At 50.9% G+C, this 27299-nt stretch overlaps 1 protein-coding gene and 1 long non-coding RNA gene across 23 annotated transcripts in view; one reads left to right on the forward strand and one right to left on the reverse strand.

The window, feature by feature from the left end:
• PLEKHA6 (pleckstrin homology domain containing A6) overlaps window positions 1-27299 on the reverse strand; it is a 139328-nt gene that overhangs the window by 44614 nt on the left and 67415 nt on the right. Inside the window, exon 1 of one of the 20 annotated variants that reach the window (XM_032317685.1) lies at window positions 10943-10947. The exons of 16 other annotated variants lie outside the window; for them this stretch is intronic. The gene's annotated coding sequence lies outside the window, so the exon portion shown is untranslated. Of the gene's footprint in view, window positions 1-10364; window positions 10455-10503; window positions 10594-10942; window positions 10948-27299 lie in introns of those variants that run through there. 3 more of the 20 variants (XM_032317675.1, XM_032317683.1, XM_032317682.1) reach the window with 3 other exon arrangements.
• Window positions 8705-12581, forward strand: LOC116576005. Of its 3 annotated transcripts, none has more exons than XR_004280008.1 (4): window positions 8705-8824; window positions 9876-10963; window positions 11061-11178; window positions 11663-12581. It is a non-coding gene; the product is annotated as an uncharacterized LOC116576005 (long non-coding RNA). The 3 variants fall into 3 exon arrangements; XR_004280009.1 differs by having other exon boundaries at window positions 9876-10934; XR_004280007.1 differs by having other exon boundaries at window positions 9876-11178.

The raw sequence follows: 27299 nt of genomic DNA on the forward strand, positions 1-27299 counted from the left end.
GGCTGGGGGAGGGGGAGGAGCTCTCGCTGGGTGATGGCAGGGGGTGCCCAGATGCCCAGGGCAGGGTGAGGTGGTGGCTGTGGCTTCCTAGCATCCAGCCCAAAGGCTGTCGTCTGAGTGCTGGAGGCAGAATAAGGGAGCAGGGATGATATCCTCCCGGCTCAGGTCCCGGGGGAGAAAATGCTGAACCGGAGAGACAGGCGTACGCTGAGCAGGTGTGCAACTTCTAGGTAGTCCGACCCCGCCGAGCTAAGGACACAGAGTAGCTGGGCGGGCGGAGCGGTCCGGGGCTGCGTTCCCATCTGCACAGCAGACGCTCGTGCCAGCCCGACCTACAGGAAGGCAGTCTTCCCTGCCTCCCGACCCCCCAGCCAAGAACACCGTGCCCCGGGCTGCAATCCGCGTGCTTCTCAGAGACCCTTCTGATCCTGGGGGCACAAGGTTTCAGGGAGGCTCCGGACTTGTGCTGCCCTTGTCGCCGCTGTCTGGAAGCTGAGATGAACTTTCCCCACGCCTCCTAGCCTGCCCAGACTTCTGTGCAGCCGGGCCACAGGGAACGGGGCTTCTGGGCGGTGTCCCCAGCGCGCTCCCTTAAGACCCAGCCCCAGCTGGCGGGCCCTCCGCCTGGGGTCTGGCTGAGGGGCACGTGGAGCCCATGGGCGTGGGTGTCGTGCTGCCAGAGCTCGTGTCAAGGTCCTGGCTCCTCTGCTCGGGTGAACTTGAAGGGAAGCGTCCTCCAGAAGCTTGTGAGGAAGAGGGAGGCACACAGGGCTCGGAGGGGGGTCACCATGTGTTTACTTCTGAAAATCTTCCCAGATGCCATATGATAAATCCCAGCTGGCGACTATCAGATCTGCTCAGGGGCAAGGAGGTTTGCATTGCCATGAAGTTCCCCGAACTCTCCAGTGGCCGAAGACGGTTAGATCTCCCCTTTTCCTAATGCTCTCCGTGTCTCGGGGCTCTTGGACTAAAAGGGTCTTCTGAAGGTCATCTCTTCCAGCCCCCTGCCTCCAGGCGAGCTCACTCTGTGATCAATCTCATTCAGTGTCCTGGCTCTCATAAGGGTTCTAGCAAGGGAGGCTCCAGACCCACTGTTACCTTCTGCTGCCGAGATGTGCTCTTTTGATATCAAATTTCAGTCCCTCCGGCTTTCTGTATCATTCCATTTCTGTCTCCAAATGACAGAATCCTCTCTGACCAACGTGGTTCTTTACAGCTGCACCGAAGCAGTCTGGTGTCATCAAATGTCCGTTGTTATGCCACAACAGACACTGAAAGGGAAGGGCTAATCTAATTTTTTGGATTGAGGTCAGAACTCAGTCAGAGAACGGTGCAATCAGTGAACAGATAAGCAAATGGACGGCATTATTACTGAACCCGTGATGCGACAAGCTGGTTGGACGTAGCCTGGGGTCATCAGCTCCTGATAACTTAAGCAACGAATCTTAAATCCAAACAGTATACACATTCAACTATTTCGTGGTACTTTGGCAAATGGTGACAAGAGGCTTCAGTTGCCAGATCCCACCTCTCCCCCATCCCGGGCCAATTACCTGAGCCCTCCTGTGGTTCTGGGGATCTGAGCCCTCTGCCTGCATGCAGTAGGTGCCAAATAAATATTTGTTGAATCAAGGAGTGAATGAATGAACAAACAAAAGAAACTCTCCGTGCTCTGACTTCAATTTTAGCCACCTGCATTTGGAGTTCGACACTCTATTACCAAGAGCTTCCCCATCTCGGCTCTCTCTTAAAATTAATTACTTCCTCTCTGTGAGAGAAGCTCTGTATCTGCCGGCCTCGCCCCCTCACTCAGCTCCCCTGCCTGGCTCCCCCTTGAATATATAGCTTGGCTTTGATCCATCTTCATTAGGAGGCGAAGAAAATTAAGCTCATCTGCACAGGAGGAGGGGGTGGGGGTGCATTGGGAAAATGAGTTTTCTTCCTCTAGAAGGCAAATATATCCCCTTTCTCTTCAAGCCCAGCTCAGGGGCCTCCCACAGGCTTTGCTTAAGTTGTAAGTTAAATTACTTCTCCGGTGCCCAGTGAAGCTAGCACAAGGGGATAGGAAGGAAGGCTCAGGGGCTTCCCCAGCTTGGTGAGTGCTCGGAATCCCTCAGGGTTCAAGCACACAGAATGCCTAGTTGGGTTTCTTTTCCTTCACCACTAAACCGCACAGAATGATAGGTTTCCTCTTTAGGTTAGACATCAGGAAGAACTTACCAGGCACATAATAGTTAAAAAAGGAAAACAAGGCTTAATAACTAGTTTCTTTTCTCTCTTCCTTTTTTCCTCTCTTCCTGTATTTCCTTTTCTGCTGGGGGAATGTCAAAGGTCTCCATTTCTCCGGGACAAATGATTACAAATTCGTCTCCAAAAGGACCTTCTGAATTCCACCCAAAGAGGGGGAGCATCTCAAACAGTAAAGGAGATTCTGTGATGGGGCACCGTGTGGTCATCGTGTCCGCTGGACTTACAAAGGTGGCTCCAAGGGCAGTGCCACCAGTGAACACCAGGCTTTCAGTCCAAGACCAGCATGAATTAGCAATGTGACCTGACTTCTTTGGTTCTTCATTTTCTCGTGCACAAATGAGATACCTTCTAATTCTATGAAATAATAGCTGTAAATTTCCTTTTTTTTTTTTTTTAAAGATTTTATTTATTTATTTGACAGAGAGAGAAAGCACAAGCATGGGAAGTGGGAGAGGGAGAAGCAGGATCCCCACCGAGCAGAGAACCCAAAGTGGGGCCTCGATCCCAGAACCCTGAGATCATGACCTGAGCTGGAGGTATATGCTTAACCCACTGAGCCACCCAGGCGCACCAAGCTGTAAACTTTCAAAATGTGAAATGTTTTATGCATAAGAGATAATGCCAAAGATTATTTTGCTTAAAAACAAATTAAGATGTATCCCAGGTGCCAGAGCTAGAAAATGATAACCAAACCGTCTCAAGCCTAAGGTGGTGGTGTATGGAGGGCAGGGCATTGTGGACGCAGGGGGCCAGCGTTCCTGAAGTGCCAACACCAACTTCATAATATTACATTTACATATTACATATTATATATATAATATATATTATATATAATAATATAATAAATGTAACATTACATTTACATATTACAAATATTACATAATATTTGTAATATTACAAAGAACAGAGGCCAATCTTCTCCACTTTGCAAACACCCATCTCTCCATCTCGTTAAAGCTTTCCTCCTTCCAGAGACACTCTCAGCCTCCAAGTCCTAGTGGCGGCCTCACCACAGAGAAAACCCAGTGCTGGTTTGTCTCCAAACACACTCCCCCAAGAAGCAGCCTCTTTCTGGAGGGCTCCCTGGCATAATGCAGTCTAAAGCCCCCAATTCAAAACAAAACACAAAAGGAGCACGTTCAGCTGGAGTCTTCACGACCCCTTGCAGGCGCACACGCGCACACACGCACACACCCACGCGCCCAGGCTGGACACCCAGGCTCCCACCGTGATCAGTGTTGAACAACTAGAAAAATATGCTCGACTCCTTCCAGACTCTGGGCCCCTCCTGGTTGTCAGCCCACACCACGCTGCCTCATTTCCATAGCTCCTGAGAATCTGCTGACAGAGAATTAGCCCTGGCCAGGCTTCCCCATCCTGAGAGCACTCTGGCTTCTGGAATCACACCTCATTACAGGGAGAGAGGGCGCGGGGTGAGCGGGAAGGGGGGCTGCCTGCGGCCCATCCCTCCCACTTCTCCCCTCAGCCAGCAGATTCCAAGACTATCCACACTCCAGGGAGGGCTGCTGCTGACAGAGGCGGCGAAGGGGTTTGGCTCCTGCTCCCCAGCTCCCCCTCTGGATCTCATCATTATTTTCATTTAAAAAAAAAAAAAAGATTTTATTTATCTATTTGAGAGAGAAACACAGCGAGAGAAGGAACACAAGCAGGGAGAGTGGGAGAAAGAGGAGCAGGGGGAGTCGGAGAGGGAGAAACAGGCTCCCCCACCCCATCCCAGCAAGGAGCCCCCATGCGGGGCAGGGGCTCTGGGATCGTGACCTGAGCTGAAGGCAGATGCTTAATGACTGAGCCACCCAGGCGCCCTTCATCATTTTCAGGGAGCTTTATCTGCTCCAGGATTCTGTCCCAATGAGAACCAGCTTACAGCTTACGTTTCCGGGGGTGCCGGTACGCCTGATTGTGGGAGCGCTCCTGGTCATTCCCGGGGAAGAATTCACTGCCCTAGCCATCATCTCCCCACCAGAGTTCCTCTGTCCTCCTGCCTATTGCTGCCACATAGAGAAGAGGCCAAAAGAAGTCGGGCCCTGGTAGGCACTTCTCCGTTTCTGCAGGTGGGAAGGAGCCCCTCCACGCCGCACTGTCTCTTTTCTCTGTGCTGCCTACAGGGCGAAGTACCAGCTGTGCGTGCTCTGGGGACCCAGCTGCCAGCCTCACACTCGCAGGACTTCTCTCCGCCCCTGCACCCTCCCCCCTCCCATGCCACAGTAATTCCCGAAAAATTAAGAATAGGGTGTCCTCCTCCAAGCAAGCTTGGGATGTCCTAAAATGAATGCTAGGCCACTGGGCTGAGTGTCCTGCTTCACTCTGCCTGTCCTCACAACCCCCAGCCCCACCCCAGAGGGCCCGAAGTCGTTCTCCTTACCTTCTCTGGCCAGTTACGGAATGCTGGGGGGTGTTCACCCAGAGCTCGGCCCCCACCGCAGATAGAAAGCCGAGGAACCGGCTATCTTTCTGTAGCCAAGGGATGGCAATCACAAATCCAGGGGCCAGACCTGGGTCTCTACCCCCCACCATGTCCTCCCCTGGTCTCTCCCTGTATCGTCCCCTGGCCCCTCCCCTGGGCCTGGAAAGTAGCCTCAGACGGCAGGGTCAGCAGGTTGTGTAGTCTTTAGTCTGGGTCACAGTTCATGGTGTGTGTGTCCGTGTGGGGGGGTGAAGGGGGGATGGTGACTATCCGGGGAACTTCACGGGGACTCGTCACGCTGATCTCGTACCCCAGCCTGGATTAGCTTGTCTTCAAACTATTTTACTTTATGGAATTCCCTTTGCCTTCTGAACAATGAAGATAACCAGGACAGGTAATCGGCCCAACCATGCTGGTTACTGAAATGTTCAAATTCTGCCTTGTTGGTCGGTGAAGAGCTATTGTGCCAGGCCTCGGGAGGGTGTCCTCCTCCCCCACCTCCCTGATCTGGGCCCAGGGCCGCCCACCTCATGGACATCTGGAGATGCCCCAGCACCCTCCAGGTGGGCCAGGCCTGTGTCCTTTCTGGTTGGCGAATGTCATTCCTGGCACGGCATCCCTTAACTGTCAGAGCACTGGTGGCCCTTGCAAGTGTCAAGATCTGTGATTCTGGGGCCCAGAAGTCATCCTGGGTTGGGCAAGAGGTGTTTTTCCCCCCTCAGACCTTGACCCAACTAGGGAGAATTGGGGCAAGCCAGCTCCCTGGGGCGCCTTGCCTTCGTGGCCCTCAGACTTTGGTTTTGTTCCCTGCTGAGGGCAGGGAAATGAAGGCAGGGCTGAATTCCCCACTCCACCTTTTCCTCCCATCCTCTAAGCTAGATGGGAGCAGGGGGAAGGCCCGAGTCTCCTCCCTCGGCCTCCAAGCCGCCTTCTCCTGACAGTCAGCGAGGGTCCCAAGAGGTGCAGGGACAGGGCGATAATTAATTAGCCCCTCCCCCAACTCTGAGCTGGAACCCGAACTAGTGCTCTTCGGAGGCTGAGGCGGCTCAGCTGTCTGCTTCTGGGCCTCTGCAAGGTCACTGGAAGGACTCTCTTCATCCTGACCGCAGCAGATTTGGCTCTGGTGTCCCACAGAGAGCAGCATCACCCCACCCAGCTCCGCCCACCCCAAGGGAAAGAACTTTACAAAGCAAGTGCTCACAGACCGAAGCAACCAGGCTGATGTGCCTCCTTCCGCACCCTCAGAAGCTACAAATGCCTTCTCGGCTCCCCATTTGCCAGGGTCAAGTTCGGCACCTAAGTTTCCTCCTTGTAACAATGGAACCAGGCACATAAGTATGCCTTCCATAGCAGACAACACAGATGAACAAAGGGGTATGAAATAAAGCGAAAAAGTTAAGGCACACCCCCTCCCCCGCCCCCATGGTCTGGCCCTCAGCGGGAGGAAGGGAGGAAGGCAAGGCCCATTTCCAAATCAGGGAAGCAGAGATCGTGGCCCCAGCTACAGTGACAGGACAGAGAAGACAAAGTTCCTGCTATTTGTCCAAGCTGAGTTCCTCGTCTCCAGGAAAAAAGAGGGAAAGAGCTGTGTGATTCAGAGGGTAGATGCCAGCTCCCCCCACCCCCAGTTGGGGGGCTGGCTGCAAGAGAATGTGGATGAAAGCCACCAACCCTCTCACTCGTAACCCCGGGGAGCTACAGGTCGGGGGACCCCTAAACGTCAGTCCGAGAACACCTGCCTGGGTACAGAGCTGCGAACCGGCTGTTTACCGCCCGGGCTTCTCTCTTGCTCTGCCTGGGGCCACACCTGACCCACGGTGGGAGCATAAAGGCTGATTGCTGTGGGGGTTGCAGAAGCAGACCCATGGTCCCCCCATAGTGGGAAGAGCAGACATGTGTCATTCTGCTTTGGGATATTGGATGGTGAGTGAGAGAGGCAGGAGAGCTCAGCCTCAAATCCCTCTTGGGGGGTGGGGGCGGGAGATCGGAAGGCAGGTTCCATCTGCTCTGTGGTTCCTCCTCTCCCTCCCCCTCCCAAGCGGCCAGGGGACTCTGATAAGAGTCTAAGAAGCAGGGGCTTTGTCTGGGAAGAGGAAAGCAATAAATGAATGGGGTCAGAAAGGCAGGAGCCTAGACAACTGCTTCTGGGGGAAGGAGTCCTCCCCTGCCAGCGAGTGGGGTAAAGCAGGTGGGATGGCAGAAAAGCTCTGGTGTTCCCCTCAGCTACCCCGGGATGTGGGGTGGGGAGCTGAGTCTGCCCCTGCCCCCCAGGGAGGGCTCAGCTGCTCCTCTCTCCTAAACTAGAAGTCATGAGCATGGGGGACCCAGGTGGATTGTGGGAAATTCTGAACACCTCCTTCCACCAGGACTGAGGAGCCTGGAACTTGCCTGTACATGAGCTTGCCAAGGGCTCTGAGAGCAAAGGAGTCTCCCGAGATTGCTGTCTGCTGTAGGGAGGATCCAGAGGGAGTCTGGGAACACAGGCCACCAGGGGAACCAGCCAGAAAATGGCTGGACCTAGGAAAAGTCATTTCCATATCCCCCCCTCTGTGGACTGAGGGCAACAGCCATCTGCCATCCCAGGGAGGAAACATGAGGTCTGGAAGGGAAAGGACTTATTGAAGACAGCGGTCATGCAGAGACAAAGAGTGGACAATGTGTGGATTAGCCTTAAGAAAAAGAGTATGAGCGGTTGTGTCAGAGTCCGGAGTCTCTGTGACTGACCAGTACCGGTCACTTTCTCCTTCTGGGTCTGTTTCCCCATCTGTAACATGGACTGATACTAGAGTCGCTGGGTTAAACAAGAGCACAAATTTAAAGCACAGAGGAAAATGCTTGGCTCGTAACAATTGCTCAGCAAATAGCTGAGTTTTTAATTATTAATAAAATAAAGGAATCACATAAAACAAGTAGTGTTATTCCAAAGCGGTGCCATCCAATTCAGTAACAATTACTCATTGGTGGCGATTTACATTTTAAGTCATGAAATGAAATAAAAGTAAAATTTCACTTCCTCAGCTAGCCATGTCTCACTGGGTGGCTTGATGGTCACAGCAGCCAGGGCGGCCACATCAGACAGGACAGTCACAGCGCATCCCACCACTGTGGAACAGTCTATCGGACAGCGTGGGCCTAGAGGTTCTACAAGCCGCTTTCCAGCTCTAATATTTTTTGATCCTCTGAAACATTTACTTCCAAGCCCGTTTGTCGGTCTACCAGCTGATAACTGCTCAGGGTCCTCAGGGGACACATGTGCCCTTCTAGCCGTCAGCTAAACCAAGAAGAAGGGAATCCGCGGCCACCAACAACAGAGTTAAAAACATTGTAAAGCAAAATGATACATCTCAAAGTCGCATCAAAATTAATTTGGGTAACCCATCGTTTTTAAGTCATAGGCATTAAGACTCCCCTCCAAGTTTTGAAAATATTGTTGTTGACAGCCCTGTTGGGGGCAGGCTTGGGGAGGCCTTTCTGGGAAGGTTGTACAGCAGCTCCAGCTGATGGGGAGAGGGGAGGTGGTAAAGGGGGGAAGAATGGGGGACCTGTTCCTCCCCGGCCTTCCTTTTCCTTCCTGCACTGGCCAACTTGGCAGAGGCTGGTGGGGAGAAAAGAGGTTGTCTGCAGGGTCCTCTGGTCTAGAGCAGGAAAAGCCACCACGAAGGGGAAAGCTAGAGGGACTGCCACCAGGGACAGCGGGTGTGGGAGTCTTCCTTCCCCTGCACCTCCCCAACCCCCACCCCACCACCCAGACCTGCAGCCCGTGGTAATTGCAGGGAAACAGTCTGTTCCTAAGCAAACAGCACATGAAGCAGGTGCCAGGGCGCACTCATTAATCTCCCAGGCCCAGAGAAGGGAAGAAGGTCTCTGAGGAAGGGGAGAGGCCCTCCCAAGCCTAGACCCCAGCCTAGAGCCCAGGTAAAGGAAAGAGGGGGGCCTGTGGAGGAAAGGGAAGAGGGAGACAGGGAGGAGGGAATCAGGTAAGGGGCACTGCTGTCCCCACCCCTGTCCCCCTGCCATGCAGTCACTAGGCAAGAAGCTGCCACAAGAAGAACTGAATGGAGGGGAGTTCGAGGAGGGGAGGGAGAAGGATGCTGTGCTGTTCCTGGCCAGGACAGAAGCCCGTCTTGGGAAGTGACACTTGAGTAACAGGTGAGCAGCTCGGTGGCTGTTGCAAATCCTGGCTGGGCCTGGGGAGAAGACAACCTACAGAATTTACCAGCCTCCCCATGCAAAATACAAACGCACAGGCCCCTCGTTCAAAAATTAGGTGTCAGGATGGGGACAGCCAGCCAAGCACTGAAGCAAGCCCCTCTGCACGCGCGGGGCACCTGTGCAGGTGCGCGCCCAGGAAGGCCCCCGACACGGTGCGCCGGCTGGTCCGGCTGCTCCACGGGCAGGTGGGCGATGTGAGCAAGTGCACGGAAAGGCCCAGTGCCCCGTCGTGGCTCCGTCTCTCAGTTCTCAGTTTGGGGCAGAACACAACAAGTGGCCCGCTCCTCCCATTTCTACTTCCCCCTTTCTTGGCTCCCGTGCCCAGAAACTTGGCTGCTTTTGCTCTGGCCCTGCTGGGTCTGGGGCCTGGCCCCTCCCGCGTTTTGGGCCTGGTTTCTGTTTGCCTGTGGGCAGCCCAGCCAGAGGCAGCGCCCGCCCGCTGGAAGCCACCAGGAGGCTGGGTTTGCTTATCTCTCAAATCTGCCTTCCAGACGGGCACAGGGAGCTCTCTGTTCCTGTCCAACAGACCCCTCCAGGGCCACCTAACATCATCGTTATGTCACGGAAACTTTTCCCCTCCCAAGAAAGAGACAGGGGACAAAAGCGCTCCTGGCCAAGTGGGGGGTCACGTCAACGTTTCTGCTTTGGAGACAGAGCAGGCTTTCATTTTTTGTCACATGTGCATGCGTGAGTACACACACACACACACACACACACACACACACACACGCACCCCACCACCAGCGGCAAAAAGTCCATCTGCCCTTCCAGCAAAACCCAGAACTCTGGTGCACATTCCCCATGCGCTCCCGACTTGTCAGCAGGTGCCTGGGTCAAAGAGCACTAAGGTTTTGGAGCCTGAGGGAAGAACCTGAACAGGAAGTTGAGAGAAAGTGAAGGAGAGATAACTAAGCCCCCAGAATTGGTCCTCTTTTTCTGGATTTGTCTGGCTCCCAAATGACAAACTTTGTTCCCTCAACGACTTCAGAGCCGCCCCCCACCGCCCTCCACTGCCAACTCTCAGCACCGCCTCCCACCGGTTCGATCCTCCTTTGGCCCTCTCCACGCCTAACTCTAAGGAAAAAGGATGAAGGGTGAGCCACAGCTCTCCCGGCTTCTCAGGCTGGGCCCTCTCTGCCTGGTCCCGGGAAATCAGCCCACAGGAGGCCCAGGCGCTTCTGCCCAGAGCTCCAGATCCCCTCTCCCGAGACAATGGCTCGGAGAGGGAGGAAGAGCAGCCGCTCGAGCTTTGTGCACAGGGCGGCCCCACAAAACCATTGTCTCGGCAGCAGGACGGACAAAGGTTTGTATCTTCAGCTTCTGTGCCAAGTCGTTCACCCCCGTGGACGAAACCAACCCTCCGCATTTCCTTCTAATAAACAACGTGATCCGCAATCTGGCCCCAAGCTGAGAATCTGTATCGCGTTGTAACAAAAGCCTGCTGGAGCGCACGGAATGGGTTATCTAGTCCCCTTACCTGTCCCAGAACCACCCAAACAGTCCGCCGACAGATAACCACTCACTCCCTGGCTCTTCTCCGAGGTCCCTCTCCAAGCGCTCTCGCTCTGACTCCTTTCACACTCAGGAATAGGGAAAAGGTTTCCTTTAATACTTACCAGGTCCCTGGTGGGTAGCAATCATTAACAGCCACACAGGCCGACCAGCCTTAACCCCTTCGGAGCTGGGCTGCCTCCCGCTGGCTGATGGACAGCCCTGGCCCCTCTTCCCAGCCCCGGGCAAAGTGGTAACTCCCACATCGATGCCATCCACCTGAGTAATGCCGGCCTCCCATGCGGAGAGCGCGAGCCCTCTAGTCCCACCCAGGCTGCCCCGCCTGATTGGAGCGCACTGGCAACCTGAGGCGCTTGGCTCTGGCATGGTGCCCAATTGGATGAGCCCACATTATGAAATATTTGCCTAGCAGGCCAATGGAGGAGCCGGGATCTGGGGGAGGGCATGATATTTTTATTTACTCCTGGAAGAACAAAGGTAGTCCCAGCATCCCAAGCCCTGGGATGGGAAGTGAGAGGAAGGGGCTTTCGGGCAGGTGCGCACATCTCTGGCTTCTCTGTCTAGGTAACAGGGCACCATCCGTGAAGACTTCTGGGCATTTCAGCTCCTGGCTGGCTAGCTAGAGCGTTTCTTTCCCTTCATAATTCCCTGCCTCACTCAGGAGTTTGGAGAGTGGAACCAGGAATTGGAAGAGACACCAAGAAAAGAAATACCTTGACAGGCAGAGGGCTGCTTGGACCTACAGTAAGGATGCCAGGCTCGAGTGGTCTTCTTCACAGGTCAGTGCTGCAGAAATTTTTTTTTTTTTTTTTTTTTGCATGTTTAGAGGATGCAGATGAAAGGTGGGTAGGAATGAGGAGACAAATCCCCTCTTTATCCCTTTTAAAAATAGGCTTCTGATTTGGGGAAATCTAAATCCAGCATGGAAGTATCTACATGTAGGACACATGCAAATCTATGCAGATATGTGCAAATGAGCAGCTCAGGGCTTTTCAGAGGAAGTCCTTGCCAGGATTTTTCTAGCTTGAGCAAGAAACCAGGTAGTCTCAAAACCTTCGGATGCTTATCAGAACATCTTACTAGAGCATAAAGTTATCAGTAGAGAGAACATAAGGAACTCAACCAATATATTTATTGAACATCTCCCACGTGGAAGGCCTTTAGGTATAGTCTATTAGGGTTTTAAAAACATATAGGATACACAAGAGAATGCAGGTGCTGTCCCCGGGCACACCCACCAGTAATACCCCCTTCTCTTTTCAGGTCCTAGTGGGTGAGCCGGCTGCTCCGCGCCTTGCCAGCCTGGGTCTAGTGCCGGCATCTCCTCCTTATCACCCCTGGTTTCTGTTTGCCTATCAGTAGCCCGGCCACTGTGGCTCAGGACCCTGGCTGAAGTAAGCCCAGGGGGCCTTATCTTATCTCCTGGGCTGCCTTCCCAGTGGCTTGTTGGCTGCCTGGTCCTAGTCTCTTAAAGGGGCTGCACTGCATTCCCACTCAGTCTGATCGCCAGAACACCCCCAGAAATCTAGAAGAGCACTGCCGGTGGAGGGTCCGATTCATACCACCCCCTCCTCACACACCCTCTCCCAGCTACCTGGCTGCAGGGCTGCTGCTGGAATGACTTACTGACTTAAAACAGGGAAAGATGCTGATGTTGTTACACGCCTCTTTAAATGCTTATCATATCATGCAAATGCCCAGCACCTCGGTATTTCCAGGCTCCTGCTCTGTTAAACTGAGTTTTTAAAAGGGGGGAGGGGCTCAGCATACAAATTCAATATAGAAAAATCCGTAGTGCCTCTATATACTAGCAGCAAACAATGAAGACTGAAATTTTTAAAACACTATCTCTAATAGGATTAAAAACATGAAATGTTTAAGGAATAATCTTGACATAAGATGAGGGAGACAGACCTACATACAAAAATTTATAAGACACTGCTGAGAGAAATTAAATAAAATATAAATAAGAAGAGATATATCCACTTTGCTTGGATCTCCAATAGCTAAGTTTATCAATCCTCCCCATATTTTTCTACAGATTGAACACAGTCTTTGGAAGTTCTTTGTAAACACTGGCACACTGATTGGGAAATTCATAGGGAAATGCAAGGGACCTCTAATAACTAAAAATCTTTCAAAAGAAAGTACAAAGTTAGGGGTGCCTGGCTGGCTCGGTGGAGCATTGACTCTTGAATTTGGGGGTTGTGAGTTCAAGTCCCATGTTGGATGTAGAGATCACTTAAAAGTAAAATCTTTAAGAAAAAAAAAGTACAAAGTTATAAGTCTTAGACTCTCTGACTTCAAGAATTTTTATGAATCTAAAGTAACCAAGACAATGTGGTATTGGCATAAAGATATATATATATATATATATATATATGGCGCCTGGGTGGCTCAGTGGGTTAAAGCCTCTGCCTTCGGCTCAAGTCGTGATCCCAGGGTTCTGGGATCAAGTCCCACATAGGGCTCTCTGCTCAGCAGGGAGCCTGCTTCCTCCTCTCTCTCTGCCTGCCTCTCTGCCTACTTGTTATCTCTGTCTGTCAAATAAATAAATAAAATCTTAACAAAAAAAAAAGATATATACATACACACACACACACACACATACACACACATAAATGGAACAGAACAGAGAATCGAGAAGTAAACCTATGCACATACAGTCATTTGGTTTGCCAGAACAGTATAGAAGCAATTCACTGAGGGAATGACAACCTTCTAATACATGCTACAGGAAAAACAGAGATCCATATACCAAACATGAAACAAAGCCAAAACAAAACAAGCCCCCTGCCACTACCTTAAAAAATTAACTCAAAATGGACCAAGATCTAAATGTAAGAGCCACAACTATAAGATTTCTAGAAGAAAACATAGGAGAAAAATCTTAGTGATTTTTGGCTTGGCAAATTTCTTAAACAAGACACAAAATTCGCCAACTTTAAAGAAATGATCAATAAATTGGATTTCACCAAAATAGCAAACTGCTCTTCAAAAGAAATTGGTAAGCCATAAACTGAGGGGCTATGTTTGTGAAATATACAACTGATGTAAGATTTTTATCTAGAATGTACAAAGAACTTTTACAACTAAACATCAAGGCGGCAAACAACACAATAAAAAAATATATGAGCAAAAGATTTAAACAGACACCCCGCCAAAGAAGATATACAGTGTCAAATAAAGTACATGAGAAGATGCTCCACGTCATTAGTCATTAGGGAATGCAAATTGAATCCGCAATGAAACAACACTACACCCACCCACCAGAATAGCTAAAATTAAGACTAATCATACCAAGTGTTGACAAGAAGGTAGGTGAATTGGAACTCATCCACTGCTGGTGAGGATGGAAATGGTACATCCACTTTGGAAAAGTTCAGCAGTTTCTTAAAAAGTTAAACATAGAGGGGCACCTGGGTGGCTCAGTGGGTTAAAGCCCCTGCTTTCAGCTCAGGTCATGATCCCAGGGTCCTGGGATCAATGGAGCCCCGCATCTGGCTCTCTGCTCAGCAGGGAGCCTGCTTCCCTTCCTCTCTCTCTGCCTGCCTCTCTGCCTAATTGTGATCTCTGTCTGTCAAATAAATAAATAAAATCTTTTTAAAAAATGTGTACTTACGATTCCATTATATGAAATTTTAAAATGTGAGCTAACCTGCAGAGGCCGCAGATCAGAGGTGGTAGGGAGGGGGGCCAGAGGGAGGGATTTCTGAGAGGAGGAGAGAAACCAGGGGGTGAATTGTGCTTGTAGTTTCACAAAACACAGCAACTTTTATCCTTTAGACAGATGATGCAGTTTATCTTACATTAATTATAACTCCATAAAGTACAAAAACTTTCATTTGAAATATTAAAACAAAACAGCCCAAAACCTACTCCTCGGTTACCTGTTCTGTTCACATTGTGATGGGATATGGGCTGTGGGGTGGGGGTGGGGGGAGAGGCAGGGGCTCCAGCTCTGCAAGTGACCCGCTTTAGTCCAGTCCGACAGAAATGCTGGTTTAAGGGGCGCCTGGGTGGCTCAGTGGGTTAAGCATCTGCCTTTGGCTCAGGTCATGATCCCAGGGTCCTGGGATCTAACCCGCATCTCCTCCTCCTTGCTCAGCCGGGAGCCTGCTCCTCCCTCTGCCTGCCTCTCCCCTGGCTTGTGCTCTCTGTCAAATACATAAATAAAAATCTAAAAAAAAAAAAAAAAGAAGAAGAAAGAAAGAAATGCTGGTTCAAGGCAGGAAGGCGTATGGGCTCTGAATCAGCCTGTGCACCTCTCACGGAGTTAGGTCAAATAATGCGGCAGAGAAAAAAAGAAAATAAAAGAATAATGTAGCAGATCTGAATATGGTCTTAATAAAAATAAGGGATTATTTGTCTTATGATAGGAGAGAAAATATGAAGTATAACCCTTGATGATTCTCACCGTTATCTTATTTGGATCTTTTATGATTCCATGAGGTAGGCAGAAAAATATTACCACCTCCCATTTTAACAAAACCCCTGAAGTTCCAGGAGATAAAGGGTTCTGGCCAAGATAAGCAACCTGCCCTATGGGAGGGAAAGCTAGACCTTGGTGGGCTCTCTTAACTTCAGTCCTTAGCTCTTTCCTGTTGCCACAGACCTGTCCTTAGTAGGGCTGACCCCCCACCTGTGTCCCTCCGCCCCGACTCAGCTCCCAGAACATGGAACGTGGACCAGTCGGGGTACTCACCCTGCCTCAGGTGCCTGCTCTTGGACAGTGGTCAGTTACAGAGCCGGAAGGGGCTCCCAGGACGGATGAAAACAGGAGCAGACAGAGGGTCAGAAGAGGATGGATTAAGGGGAACCACGCAGTGTTGAGAGAGAGGAGACTGTTAGAGATGACTGGATCCAAGCATCTAATCAGATCACACGTTTGATGAGATGGGGGAGGGGGACAACCAAACACCACTCCCAAGGCAGGAAGTCTGGTGGGTGTGGAAGCAGCTGGAAGCTGTTAGAGGGCTCCAGGCCAGAGACCCGGCTGGGCTCCAGGCCTCTGTACCCCACCTCTCCCTCCTCGACTCTCTGTGCCCCGCCCTCCCTCCTCCTCCACTATGGCCAGGGCACAAGAACAGTGGCTCGCTGGGAGCCCCACCTCTCTCTCTCTCCTTGTCCTGAGGACTGGATGACAGGAGGGAAAAACCGCCCTGCAGGGCAAGGGAGCATGAAATGTAAGGGCCATCTAAAAACTCAGTGATCAAAATTGATTAATATTTTATTCATGGAATATGTTTCAAAATAAAAATGACAAAAAAAGATCCATGATAAATGACATGTTTTAAAGAGAAACCGGATGGGTATTACTGAATTTCCCTGTTGTCTGAGCACTAGGGCTACCGATCCTGTCTTTACTTAAAACTGTTGATACTGTGTTCTTTAAGAAATTGGAGCCCTAGGGGTGCCTGGGTGGCTCAGTGGGTTAAGCCGCTGCCTTCAGCTCAGGTCATGATCTCAGGGTCCTGGGATCGAGTCCCGCATCGGGCTCTCTGCTCAGCAGGGAGCCTGCTTCCCTTCCTCTCTCTCTGTCTGCCTCTCTGCCTGCTTGTGATCTCTCTCTGTCAAATAAATAAATAAAATCTTAAAAAAAAAAGAAAAAGAAAAAGAAAGAAATTAGAGCCCTAATTTGATTTTTTTAAATACCGCTCTTGATAATTGAGTATTGTGACACCCCTTCAATGTTGCACCAACCAGGGGACTCCCTGTCCCTCACCTTAGTCAGCCCTGCTCCAGGATGAGGCTAGGAGGACCTGGGAGGGAGCTGGGAAGACTGGACAAGGCCCAGAAAGGGCTAGGGAGGGTCCCTGCACTCTTCAAAAAACCTCGAGGCTTGTATAACCAAAAAGAAAAAAAAAAAAAAATGCTGGCGAGTTCTTCTAGATTAGAGGGGAGTAAAGAGACATGGTCCCGGATTTGGATTCTAATGACTTCATTGGGATGACTGGTAAAATTTAAATGAGGACTGTATGTTAGATACTAGCCCTGCATCGAGGTTAAGTTCCCTAAATCTGTTCATCTGTACAGTGGTTATGCAAAAGAATACCCTTGTTTTTAAAAAGAAGGGGAAAAAAGAGGATGCAGAAAGATGGGCCCCTGAGAGCCTCGAGAGCTGCCTGAAGCCCCCGCCCCTCTCGCTCCCGCCCAGCTCTCCTCTGAATCAGGGCAGTCCCAAGATGGAACAGTAGGAAATGGGGTTGGCAGAAAGTCTTGTCCAAAAGATCGGGTACTGGAGGCCTGGCTGGACATTTTCCTCCAGAAACAAGAATTAATTTTGAATTCCCAAATCACTCCTCACCCTCCCCAGGAAGACTTGACAACTGGCACAGAAACGAAAAGGAAATTAACACCTCCCCAAGCACATTCTCTGCCTCACTTTCAGGGATCGGTACTGGGATCCTGCCTGTGGAGCAGGAACCTGAGAGGTCAGGTAAGTAGCCTGGAGCGACAGGCTCAGGCAGTGAGAGAGCAGGGATTACAGCCCAGGACACGGTCCAAAGCCGGCGCTCGTCCCACTTCATGTTAGTTGTGCAACTTGAAATTCCCTTCTCATGCATCATCCTACAAACTAATCCCTCCGTTTATTTTTACTGAGTTGAATCTGCATCAGTCTTGAGAACTTTGGCTCTGGCGTCAGACTGCCCCCGTTCCAATCCTGGCTCCACCAGGGACTGACTAAGGGGCTCTGGGCAGCTAAGTCGACCTCTCTGTGCCTTCACTGCCCCATCTGTGGAAAGGGGTAATATATGTACCTACCTCGCAGGTTTGTCATGGGATTAAATGAGATCATACAGGTTGGGAATTTAAGAGAGGTGCTGGGAACCTGGTGAATAACCAGTAAATGCCAGAAATCATTCTCATCTATGCCTCTGCCTTGGACAATTCACTCATAGGAAACAATGGCCTAATCTGGACTATAAAGCCCCTTTGCATGTTGCTACCTAAGAATGGATCCTTAATAATAATTCCTAGAGAAGTTCTTCAACAGATGGCACTTAGCGGTTCCTAAATCTCGTCTACCATGCCTTTAAGCCACTATGCACCTCGGCCCAAGTGATCATCTGCAGTGGTCCCTTATTCCCCCATCCTCAGAAGCCAGAATCATCAACACCTGAGAATCACAGGTGGGAGGAGGCCTGCCCCTAGCATACTTTGAACTGGGAGACGGATATTGTTTTCCTGGGTCATCTCACACTGGGAAGTCGAAAAGTAAGTCAGTTCCAGGGACTACACCACTGGGCAGGAGTTAATGGAGAAGATCCAAATTCTAGTGCTTATAGTACTGTACCCATCCAGCGATATAATGCGGGCAAGTGCTTGGCCCTTGGAGCCCACTGGGCAGGACACGGAGAATCACCTTGCCCAGAGCGTGAATGAGAGCACGGAGAGGGGCCACGGAGACCAGAGCTCTTCAGGTTCTCTGAGAAAAGCCCCTCTCTCGGACTAATGTCCCATCAGGAGCCCTGTCCCCATCACAGAGGTCTGGGTTCAGCTAGGGAGGACCCACAGCGCAAGAAGGAGCACAGGCCAGCGGATTATTCATCAAAGGTGCTACAGAGAGGCAGGTCAACAGCAGGGTGGCCAAGTCACGTTTAGCCAAGATGGTCTTTCTGTGACAAAGGCAGGGCTGAACCAGGGCAACTTTCTAACTACACACAGACTCTTGAGAAGCACACACAAGCTTGCGTGGGGATGGGTGAAGCACGGAAGACACCGGGAGGAGCAGGTCTCGAGGACAGGGCTGTGCGAATTCAGTGGCAGCAAGGGAATGAGGGCCGGGTAGTACATGGGTGCACCGGGATGCCAGGGCTGAGCCTGCTCCTGCACAGTCTGAAGCTTATTCAACTGGAAGGGACTTCATCAAGATAAAGGCCATGGATACAAATTAGACAGGGTCTTGAAAGGTAGGGTCTTGCAGCTGAACTGCACGGCTCACGGTACGCTGGGCCCACACCTGTCCGCATCTCTGAGCATCCGACACATTCACTCACCTGTGCTTGTCTGACCCTTCCTGCCTCCCCTTAGCACGACTTTGCCTTCCCTTCACACGTGCTCTGCCTGCCCTGATACTGCCCACAGCAGACAGCACGAGTCATCGCTCCCATACCTGGAATTACATTCCTCCCTACCTCCGTGCAACAGGTATTGGGGTTTTACGCTATGCTCCAAATCCCCTCCGATGCCCTACACCATCACCACCAGAGACAGAGTCCCGCCCCACCCCACCAGCCCCACCTTCCCGGGAAGGGCGTTGCAGGGGCCCTCCAAGCTGCCAGCAGGGGTGAAACCACAGCTCTCCCTGCCGCCTGGCCCCTTGCATTCCAGCCCTGCGCCCAGAGTTTGACCTTCTCTGCGGCTGGCTGCAGATGTGTTCTATGTTACAGAAATAGCCGGGCTCCTGGGCCCCTGCAGGCCCTCCCTCTGCTCCATTCGGAGACACCCCCACCTCCCAGGCTCCAGGGGAGTCAGGCGAGATCAGAGGGAAGTGCTCCGTTCTCCAATACCCTCCCACAGGCCTGTCTCAGAGCAGAGCCAAGCGGGGCCTGCCTCCCCTCTGCTCCTTCCAGCCCCAGGACTTCTGCTCCATGTCTGCCATTGCAGCAGATGGAGGGGAGAGGTTTGGCAGAGAAAGGCACGAAGGAGGGTGGATACAAAAAGGGATGTAGCGCCGTGAAAAGAGTCTATCACTTGGCACCTGTACAATTCGGCCCTTCTCTGAGGTTCATTTCGATAAAGGGCAGCAGCCAGCCAGAAATCCAAATCCCCTATACCCCGGCCCAAATTCCCATTCTCTCATGTGAGAGGATGATTTCATAGTCACTGATTCAATCCTAACTTAAACAAGATGGTGGGCATCGGTCCTCCTCCTACGCCCAAGATGGAATGAAGGACAATGGATTCAATTACATTATGAATAACTGGGTTTAGAAATAGTAATGGGCTTTCCGACTGTGAGGTTTTTAGATGCTGACGCCCTGGTGTCTGATGGAACAATAAAATCTTTTATAAAGGACTTCACTAAAAGGATAGAGTGTTACCTGTGGGTAAGATGGGGGACTGACCCGCCTTCTAGGTTCGGTTCTATGCCTTTCCCACTCACAGGGAATGACACTGACGTCATACCATGCCCTGGGTGCCTTCAGTTGTACTGCTGGCCTACCGACTAGGTACCCACCAGTCCCCATGACCAGGCAGGCCAAGAGATGAACAAGGGAGGTCAGGGGTGTGTCAAGTCTTCAAGCCAAGGTCCTCTAGGCTTGGAGGCCCACAAAGGGCTAACATGTACTAGAAAGTACCCCCCCTTCATAGAAACTCTCTCCACCCCAACACCCACATAGTCACCATGGTAACAGCTGTGTTCCTAAAGCTGATGCCAGGCTTCCTTACAGGGGTAGCCACCTGGTTTCAACCCAACCCAAACTCTCTCCGGGGCTGGGAACTGGGACTGAGAGAGAAAAGCGATCAGTCCTTCTCCACCGGCATGCCCGAGAGCCGCTGGAGGCCATCTTTTGTACCCTGTACACGGACCATGAAGCTGGGCAGTCTCTCTGCAGTGAGAGGAAAGACTGAAGCCAACACAGGCAGAAGAGCAAACCAGCACCGTACTTGTGGCACTCGGCTTCTTGGTTCTCGTTTGTTCTTGGGATCCAGACATTTCTCTGACCCTTACAATAAAATCCCCTTTGGGGCTTAAGCTGTCTTGAGTAGCTTCAGAAGCAGGTACCCAGAAGTCCTAACTGACACCCGAAAGAGGGGCAAGATGACTTCTGGAAGACCCAGCGCCTCATCAGCCCTGTGCAGCTGGTTAACAGGAGGAGAAAAGGAAGGTAAGTGGAGGAAGAAGGAAAGGGACTGGGATCCTTGCCCAAGGACCGCAGAAAACCAGGCCAACCCGGAGATGAGGCCATCAGAGTGGACAAGGATGAGGGTAAGGGTCAGAGAAAACAGGAAAGTTTGCTACTACTCAGCTTAGAAAAGCTTCTGGGATGTTTAGGAGGGAGCCGGAAACCACAGAGGGGAGCTAAGATCCCCAAGGAAGGCCGCAGGTGACAGAGGGAGGCGGGGAGTTCTGGGCCAACAAACCGACTCAGCTTTGAGACATGTTCTCAGAGGACAGCCCTTATCCAGGGCAGGGAAAAAAAAAAAATCTTGTCTTTGTTCTCCTGCATTTTCCAAAGCAAATGTGGGTCTTTTGCTGCCCCAGAGCCTCACAGAGCTCTCAGGCCAAGGGGTCTGATCTGCCCCTTGGGTCTTCTTCAGATAAACTACTTCCCTGGCACCAATACCATGAGCTAATGGTCCCTTTAAGAATTTTTTTTTTCCTTTCTGTTCTCTAGTTGGAGAGAAGTTGCTCATCTTGCTGGAGCAGATGTTCCTTGTTCCTATGGCAACAAACCGACCACCCTTCCTAATGGCTATCTTCCTAGTGAAGGACATGGCACAGCCACTCCCTTACCAGAGCAGAGTTTGCTGGTGGCAGGCTCCTCACTGGAACACCATGGACACCTGCGTGCCTGGATTTTAGGAGTTCAGATCTTATCTGACCTAGCGATGGCCCAGGCACCGCAGCTGTCCTCTGACAGCACACAGAAAGTAGAAGGAGGGGCCATTGCCCGCATAACGGACCAATGTCCATCTTTCCAATGAAGGGTTAAAAGCATATGATTCAGCAGATTAAATTAGCACTTCATTTGACCTTTTTTCACATCGCTAATGAAGACCAGTGAGACCCCCTAATCGAATTCTTATTTCAAGCTGCACATCACTCTCACCCATATCTGGGCTTTGGGATCCTTCCAGAGAGTCCTTCTTGGAAGGCCAGTCCTTACTCGAGGCAAGACTTCTACAGTCAGGCAACGGGTGGGGAGGCAGGAAGCGCTGTGCATTCCTCTGGTTCTGCACGGGGGTTGTTTCCACTGCAGATGATGCTTCTCTCGCTAAACCCAATCTGACCCCATTTGTTCTTGGCTCTTTCAGCCCCTGTGAAGCCAGCTGGATTCTTCTTGTAAGCCACAAAGTTGATTGAACTTTAGCTTCCTCTCTTCTGAGCTTGTAGCCTACTGGGATCCCACAAGTCAATGTATGAATAAGAACAAGCCAATAAATGATCCCTATCAGAGGGCAGAAAGCACTTCCCTCACTGGGGCCATCGCCAAAGTCAGAGCACCCCACCCCCACCCTCAACTCTCTTTCACTCGCTGCTAGAGAGGTAAAGTGTGCCATACCTTGGAGGCAGAAGCCTGGCTCTGGGCGCAGACAGCTCTGGACTGAAATTGCCCATATTGGCTGAATGGCCTTAGGCAAGTCACTAATCCTCTCTGAGCCCTACCTTCCTCCTCTGTGAAATGGGAATGCTAATTCCACCAGATAGGATTCTACAAGGCAGTCCAGAACCCCAGTGCCTTAACAGCATCCCCAAATACACAAACATCTAAAAGTTGAACATTTTTTCCTAACTCAATGCATGGCGGACGCCAACCTAACTCGAACCTAATTAGCAACAAAGCATGACCTGAACTGGCATGAGAGTCTTCATAGCTTTTCTTTGTCCCAGTTATGTGATGCTTTAGATAAGCCGTGCTGCAGGAAGGTTAATATGTTTGATTTTGGAGCTGCTCCAGACCCTGCTTGAGGTTTGATGTAGTATACAGTACACGCATCATGTTACCCACAGGCCGTAGGAGTTCAGATGACCAGTTACGGTCTATACTGTTCCTCTGGACCCTGAAGACAGGGGTTTCGGGAGAGCCACCAGAGTTATTGTCTTATTCCAATCTGGATCTTTCCTGGGTCCCTGGTTCCTGCAGCCTTGAGCCGGGTCCCTGGAATGCAAGCTGGCATGGGATAAGGGAGAGGATCCAAAGACCAGCCCATCAGCCTGTAAGAATTCGCTGTCTTTCCACCTGAACCGAGCAGGCAGAGGCCATGTGCTGTCGTTGTATGGTTGGAATTCAGGTACAGACATGCCCCAATATTCCAAGCACATCACCCAACTCCCCACCTCACTGCACTTCCCACCCGCTCTCTACCCCATTACCACCCCACAGCTCCACCTGTGCAACCCACGCCTGAAAGGCCTTCCTAGGGGAACAAGTGTCCAAGCCTCAAGGAACACGAAGGGATGGAGGGGGCCAAAGTTTGCAGAGAGTTGGACTGAAAGAAGGAAGAAAAAGATGATGAAGATGGGCCGCTCTGGGGGGAGAAACAAGACCGTCCAGCACGTGGTGGAACAGGCTTGGTGTGTTTCTCCTGATGCTGTTTCGTGGCCCCCGGGCTTTTACAATTGGAAACTAGCCCTGGCCAATAACTGTGAACGATACTGGGCAGTTGCTCCTCTCAGATCTCTAGGCTCCAGCTGTGCATTTCAGGGATTTACTGGTGGTTATGAAGGACTTGACCCATTCTGAGGCTCAGTCATCCCAGTAGGCTTCTCGGTTCTGACCCCAGATCTGCTGTCGTAAGAAAACCTGTCTCATCCTGCCACCTCAAGCCAACAGACCCTCCTGAGAGACGTGAAGCTGCTGGATGCGGACCTGCAGACTCCACCTGGTGAAGCAACCAGTCTCCCTGAAGTTCTGGGAAAGGCCCTGCTGTCCATCAGATGGAGAACTGAGGTGTGCAGAGTTAAGTGGGATGACGGCCATCAAGTTCATTTCCCTCATTTGACAGATGCGGAATCAGGAGGCCCAGAGACGGACTGAGTTGCCCAAGACCATGCAGCCAGTTGAAGACAAAGGTGGCCTTGGAGTCCAGAGCTTGCTTTCCACAGTATTCACCGTGATAAGGACAGGGACATCTTGAAGGTCCCAGTCATGTTCCCATTGACCTTTATAGTCAGAAAAAGCCATGATGAGTGGTTAACACCTTCTGCCCTTTGGGCTTGAACATCAGAAGAGATCCTAATCTCCAGGAGTTTGACTGTACGCTCTGATTCTGTGTCCCAAATTTATCCAAAGTTTAAGACAAAATCCTCATGAAGGCCTCCCTAAGGAAAGCCACCATCACCAGTGACCAGAGATGTGCTAAGAGAACCACCGTTGTGTCCCCATCACCTGCCTGCCCCACACCCAGGTAGAGCCGTCAGGCAGACACTGTGGAGGTCTCTACCTTACAGAAACTGCTCAGGTGGCAGAGATCTTTAATTGACACTTCCTGGGTCCTTTATCACTTTGCCTCTCTCCCTGTGGCTACTTTGAATAGGTCTGTGGTGTCTGTCGTCAGTCACAGCTGTGAGTTTTTCTCCAGCACTGTTCTGGAGGGCTGTACTGTCCTACTGACCCGTCACTACCCAGCAATCTCTTGGAGAGGAGAATTTCATGCACCTGGCCTTGGTCTTCCAGGTCAGAACCTGAGGCTCCCGAGTTTTTCACCAGCTTGTTCTGTGTCTCCCTCTGCCCCAGGCAAGCTTGAAGTGAGGCCATGCTACTCACTCCCCCAAATTTAACAGCCTGAGTTAAACCTGCTTTCCTAGGCTAGGAAGGCTCTTGTTTCAGAACATGAAAATGGGGACAATCAGAAAATTCTCTCCTTGGCATCTGATTTCAGAAAAAGGGTCCTAGAAGAAATCTCAAAATGAGCATCTAGCTCAATGTCTAGGATGATTTCAAACTGATTTTCCCTTTCACGCATTCTCCCCTACAGGTCTGCACGCATGTGCACATCCAACCACATGACTCAGGCTGGCAGCTGGGGCTGCCTGGGGATTCCCACAGATTTGTTGCTATTCCGGGCCTGACTCCTCAGAAGGTGGAAGACTCAGACATGCTCATGGTTCCAGGAGCCTGTAGATTTAGGAAAGTTCCAGGGATACTCTTGTGAGTTCAGGAAGAGCCACCATTTCAAAAACTCATACATAGCAAGATGTTTAAATGCCCTTAACTCTTGACCACCAAAAGGGGTATTTCCGTATGACTAACACTGGAGACCAAATGTGAAATAAACCTCTTGCTGCTCCCAAAATCCAAGCCACAAATTCCCACTCTCCTCCAAGGATAGAAAATGACTTCCATCATTTCCAAAAGATAACTACAGGAATAAGAATTGGCAAAGCCTGATCTTGGAGCCCCTCAGAAAAGGGAGACTCTGACTCTTGGAATAAAGAGGAAGAGCACATTCCTTTGCCAGAGCGTGGCCTTGTCTGGGAGGTAAGACCCTCCCACAACTTTTAAAAATGAGAAAACCAAGACTCATTATGAGTTTATCATGAACCAAGGACCCACAGGGAAAGAACAGTGGTGACAAGGCCCAAGTCTGGGTTTTCAGGAATCCACCCAAAAGAGCTGTTATCAGGGAGATTCTCATCTGTTTGGAGAAGGTCCTGCCTGGAGGCAAGATTTTTGGATTTCGTGCACGAGTTAAATTTCAAAAAACGAAATTTAAGGAACCACTATGAGGCTGCCAACTTTTTTATTTTGCCAAATAAGGACATTTTAAAAACCCAACTACCATCTACTCTCACCACCAGCTCATGAAAAGAATAAAAAAGCCATAACCCCAGAATAAATATTGAAGAACATCTTCTGTCCCTGAAAAAAAACCTTTGAACTGAATACAATTTTGCTTTCTGGGGGGGAAAAATCAGTATGTTTTTTCTATTTCTCTCATTTCACCTCAGACTGGTGAAAACTCTTGTCACTGACCCAAAACTGATCATCATTGGGCCAGATGACCTCTTTATGCCCCTTTTAGCCGAAGCCTGGAAATTAAGAGGAAGACCCTGAGGTTTAGAGATCGCACCTTCCCAGGAGACCTGAGCTGGGCAAATGTGGGAAAGAGATGGGGGAATCAACAAACATGCTATGGGAACACGCTCTCAGCTACAAAGACCTGAACAGATGTTGGTTGCTATGTTCCTAAACCCAGTGTTCAGGGAGCATAGATCTCCATGTGGAACGTCCCAAGTTTTGGGGAGCCCCTGACTATTCAGTCCCCTCGCCTGTCAAGATGAGCCAGGGAGAAGAAGGAAGAAGGCAATCTGCCCCACAGAGTCAAGAATTACCCGAGAGATAAAGGCAGTCTCTGGTGAGTGAGTGGTTGAGGGGCATATATGGTAGGAGTGATATTCCATCTTCCTTATGGGACTGCAGTTAGACTGTGAGACCCTTGAAGACAGAACCAGGTCTTTTTTTTTTTTCTTCTTTTTTTTTTTAAAGAGAGAGAGTGTGGGGGCATCTGGGTGGCTCAGTGGGTTAAAGCTTCTGCCTTCGGCTCAGGTCATGGTCTCAAAGAGTCCTGGGATCGAGCCCCACATCAGGCTCTCTGCTCAGCAGGGAGCCTGCTTCCCCCTCTCTCTCTCTGCCTGCTTCTCTGCCTACTTGTGATCTCTGTCTGTCAAATAAATAAATAAAATCTTTAAAAAAGAGAGAGAGAGAGAGTGTATGTTCTTGCACAAGTGCGGGGGGCAGTGAGAGAGAGAATCTTCAAACAAACTCCAGGCGAGTGCAGAGCCTGATGCAGGGCTCATTCTCACCACCCATGAGATCAAGAACTGAGCCAAAGATCAAAGTTGGGCGCTTAACCAGCTGGGCCACCCAGGTGCCCCTAGAACCAGATCTTGTCCACATCTGGACCTCAGTATCTAACACCATGCCCAGAAGAGGAAAGCGATTGGTAAACATCTTCTGAACTCAGAGCCAGAAAGGGAGAGTGTCTGCGAAAGCATGCTCCGCGCCGGGGAGCTCTGCACAGCTGAATAAAAGGAAGGGTTATTGCTATCTGTTGGCCAATATTACACATCACACCATCTGTCAAATATTCAAAGACACTGGAATTCTCTTTGGAAGTACATGGTGATGCAAATAAAAATAATTTTTAAATGCCCATAGTTTCAAAAATAATCATACTGTACAACCCATTCATTATATTGCCTAATAAACAGCTGGGTGATTGCATCCCAGATTCAACTGCACTAGGCCATTTCCTTGCTGAGAATGTGTCTTTACTGTCCTTTGTCCTGCCCACATCACTTCTGCTCCGTCTGTCTCGTTCAGAAGTCAGTAGACAAACCCTCGTTCTCTCACCTGCCGGAGGTCATATCTGTATTGAGGGCTGAGGTTCCTCGGTTGCCTGCAGCTCTGGAAGGTACCAGAGCTTAGGACTCCCCAGGCCCCTCTCTTTATTCCTTCCCACCTACTCCATGTTCTGCCTCCAGCTCACTCTACCACACTCCACTTCCAATGCTTACCTCATCACCCTAAATCTGCTTTTCAAAAGCTACCTCCGGGCTCTCGCCAGGCTCATGGGTCTGGCCCTCCCGCCATCCCTGCCGGATCCTCCCTCGAAGCGTGTGCTGCCCATGGACATGACTGTACAAAAAGGTCTCAGCAGCCAGGGCAGGCTGCCCACTCCCCAGGCCCCCGTGGGAGGTAGGCTCTGCTTTCTGCTCCTGGCCACTGAGATACACCATGCAAATCCTGGGGAGGCAGACCCATGCAGTCAGCCTTACCTGCCACCCACCATCCCCTCCCCACCCAAATGTCCACTTCCGGGAGGAATGCCAACCCCCCCCACCCCCGTCTTGCCTCAGGCATTGGCTTGCATCCTGCCCAATTCTGAGACCCTGAAAAGAAAAGGCTCCTGGCACTTGTCTCTGACAGCTTTGAGCTCTTTCGCCTGATTCAGGCTAATTCCTCCCCCCCGGTGACACCTTCCCGCCACACAAACAGCTACGGCGCTTACAGTTAGCTTCCAAGCACCTGCAAAAATCAAGGCGGGCTCTGGGGGCATTAGCCCTCTAGATGCCTATCTCCCGGACAGACCCATGTCCCTAAGCATCCTCTGGGACCCCCTCCCTCCGAGTGAGGAAACAGTCACATTCTGGAAGTCAGAAGGTTTTTCCTAACGTTTTGATGGGAGACTCCCAAGGAAGATGGACATTCATGGGACATTCTTA

This window comes from Mustela erminea, chromosome 17 (genome assembly GCF_009829155.1).
Source record: "Mustela erminea isolate mMusErm1 chromosome 17, mMusErm1.Pri, whole genome shotgun sequence".
Classification (NCBI taxonomy): Eukaryota; Metazoa; Chordata; class Mammalia; order Carnivora; family Mustelidae; genus Mustela; species Mustela erminea.